At 34.9% G+C, this 3486-nt stretch overlaps 1 pseudogene; it reads right to left on the bottom strand.

The window, feature by feature from the left end:
• Positions 1 to 898: 898 nt before the first annotated feature.
• On the bottom strand, positions 899 to 1017 carry LOC111743301 (annotated as a pseudogene).
• Positions 1018 to 3486: the final 2469 nt, after the last annotated feature.

Here is a 3486-nt window from a genome sequence, read left to right as displayed (position 1 = left end):
TGTAACATGTCAAATGAGATGGTTCTGTTACTTGAGTGAAGTGATAGTATAAAGTTTGGTATTAAACTGAGACCTTAGCTAAATGTTTTTGATTAAATGTGCATTTCTATCATGTAAATCAGAGGGCAGCAAACTATGCTTTGTAGGCCAAATTTGGCCTGCTATCTTTCTTTGGATAGCATGTGAGCTAAGAAAGGTTTTTACCAGTTTCAAAAGGTTGGAAAAAAATCAAAAGAATAATAATATTTAGTTACAAATAACAATTACAAGAAATTCAAATTTTACTGTCCATAATAGCTTTATCATATCACCACCACCTTCATTTGTTTATGTATTGTCCGTGGCTGCTTCTGCTTCACATGCAATGGTAGCACTGAGTAGATTTGATAGAGATGACAAGCAGTGCTCATTGCTGTGCATTGCTGCTCCATGCGATCAACTGCAGTGCTTTGAGTGCCACATGACACATGATACTGCAACATTTAATATTTTCATTATGCATTGTGTCTAAATAAGAAAAGAAGATAAAAGTGGACTTCTAGTGTTGAGCTTTCAAGGCACAGTAAAGTGTGGATGCCATTGTTATTGAATTAAATGGCAAAGACTTTCGCTAATTGTGAAATGACATAAGAGCTGTGATAAAAGAATATAATATGTGTCATCTTGCCAGACTAAGCACTCATCACTATATTCCTAACTCAAAGGAAAGCAATGATCAGGAAAATTTAGAATATTCAAAATAAAATATCTCAGCACTGCAGAATTTCTTCGCAAAAATGAAAAATGAAAACGAGGCTATAAAAACATGTTTTTTTTATTTTAGGTGAGGCAACCCTTGGTTGACCTTACAAATTGCAAGGACCTTGTCAGTTTACAATCCCTTATTTTTTATTTATTACGCCTACAGCACCTGGTCTTTCTAGGTGGTCTCCCATCCAAGTACTAACCAGGCCAGACTCTACTTACCTTCGGAGATCAGACGGGATCGGGCTTGTTCATGGTGGCATGGCCTTAGACACATGTAAGCTTCTGAGGGGCTCATTTGTTAGCCATCTGAAGAAAGTCATTCACCAATGCTGAGTTGATTAAATCTTGTGTGCTTGCATACATGAAGAAATTTGTACAGAAATACTAGACTTAAGACTGTCAGCCTTTTGGTGAGAACAGCTGCTTGAACAGTTGAGGACATTAGAATTAAGACTAATAGTAGATTAAAAACCAAAGCAAATCATCTCTAGTGACTTTCTTTGGTTCTTGATTAGTCAACAAATGTTACCAATATTGTTTGGTTGGTTGTTCTGGAAGTCGATGCTTTGTTTTAAGTGACCGAAGAATTAGCCTTCAGTAGTCTGTGTGGAACAACCACAGGTAAGAGTATTTTCAAGGTGTTGTCAAAACAATAACAGTACAATGTGATGTGGAATCTGCTAAAATGTGTTATATGTGATGGTGGTAAAAGTGTGTGAAGCAGAAAAAAGTACAATTTGTATAAAAGCATAAAATCACAAAGCTTGTGAAAAGGTAAAGTGTTTAATGCCTACAGTTAGTTATTCATTGCATTATTCATCAGTGGTACTGCGTGGAAATTATTTGAATCTACCAGGTGTTACTGGATCAGTAGTATCAACAATGAACTTCACTCATCCTTGTGGAGTTAACTGTTACCAGTTCTGCGAATTTTTGTTAGAAATAGAAGCCTAATAGCTCAGCAGTGGTGGTTTTATAGTGATATTTGAACACAGAGCTGAGAATGAAAGTTTTATGAAGAATTGCCCTCCACCACTATTACTGAATACTGAATGGCTTTGGAAATTAGTTTTTGCTGCCAATTTATGAAGTTTCTTAATGAATTCACCCTAAAAGGCAAAGGAAAACAGGGCTTACATAGAAGTTTTTTAAAGTTTTATTTTGAAAACAACTAACATTTGATCGCAAGTAATGCTAAGCAGCTCTGTATGCTTCTTGTGCTGTCAAAGTTAAAACAAGAAGCAAGATCTCCAATCTCATACAAATTGTAGCAGGTATGTTTTCTGAGTTCAAACTATAATTCCAGAAGAATTTACTGATCCCAATGCAAGTGCAAAAAAGATTTCCGTATATAAAAACCCATTTAATTGTGCAATTGAGGAGCTTCTACCTAATCTTCAATGGAAATGATTTATCTGCAATGAAATGACATATTAAAAGGCAAATATCAAAAGAAGAACCTAACGAAAAATTCTCAAATGCCTTCGAGGAGAGAAATATGCTCAATTAAAATCACATACTTGTAGAAAGATCAGTATTTGGCAGTACCTAATTGTGTGACAAAATATTTTCAATGATATACTACGTAAAATCTCATTACAGATCAGAACACTTGCAATCAATTTTGATGACTGGAACATTAACTTTGAACGCCAGTTAAGCAAAATGTTATCCCTTCCAAAGAATTCAATTTTTCCCATTAGTAGACTTGTACAACAGAAAATTGTACTCAATTATTATTAGGTATTGAATATCATCAATAGCAAATATATGGAAATTTACTCTTTCTAAACTTGTTATAGAAGTACCTAAATAATATCCTTGATTTTATCTCTTGGCCTGCAAATTTTACTATCTGGCCCTTTATAGAAAAAGTTTGCTCATCTCTAATCTAAATTAGTGGTTTCCAGAGCAGGTGTTCATCAAAATCTTCTGTATTTAAAAAAATGCAGAACTGGTTCACTTGTAATCAGAATCACAGGTGATTCTGATGCCCAGCAAGGCGGGCATCACTGGTTTCTAGTTACTTTATCCCTTAAATGGGGATAAATGGTGTTTGTATAGCTGCAAACACCAGTATCCTAACTTACAATAGAGAGAAACAGGATTTAGCGTCATTGGCAAAATTGAGTAAAACTCTTGGGATTCTTGATCCCTGCTTATTTGGTCAAAAATTAATTTAAAATTCACAAGGGATCCAGAGAAATAGTTTTGAAAAACATGGGTATAAAGGTAGAAGAGTAAAATACTAATCTCCTAGTCTTAGTTATAAAGGTGGCAATGTTCCCTTTGTACCTTTAATCAGCAGTAACAACAGACTTATTAATAAATTCATTTATTCAAAAATATTTATTGAGTTCTTTACATATATTAGGCAGTGTTCCAGGTGCTGGTTACACAGTGGTGAACAAAACAGACTAAAATCTCTGTCTTCATTGAGCTCACAGTTTAGTAGATGAAAAACTATGACATCTCTATAATACTCTTTCAAAGTGGCCCAAAGATATGATGAGTACACAGCCTTAGAGTCCAACAACTAAATTAACCATTGCAGGAGAGAAGACAACGAGTGTAAATATAAGGTAAGTTTTTACAGCTGGTGTTGGCCAGATGATGATGATTTCAATAATGGATAAAGTTGGATGCACGTGTGTGGGGGTGCATGTATAAAAGAGTTGACACTATTCACTGGGTCCCCTAGTAGGTTCAAATTCACAAAGGCAGCTACAGAAATTCAGC

The sequence above is a fragment of the Pteropus vampyrus genome, unplaced genomic scaffold (genome assembly GCF_000151845.1).
Source record: "Pteropus vampyrus isolate Shadow unplaced genomic scaffold, Pvam_2.0 Scaffold110, whole genome shotgun sequence".
In the NCBI taxonomy this organism is placed as follows: domain Eukaryota; kingdom Metazoa; phylum Chordata; class Mammalia; order Chiroptera; family Pteropodidae; genus Pteropus; species Pteropus vampyrus.
Note: the sequence above shows the minus strand (reverse complement) of the source record. Positions and strands in the feature narration are given on the sequence as shown.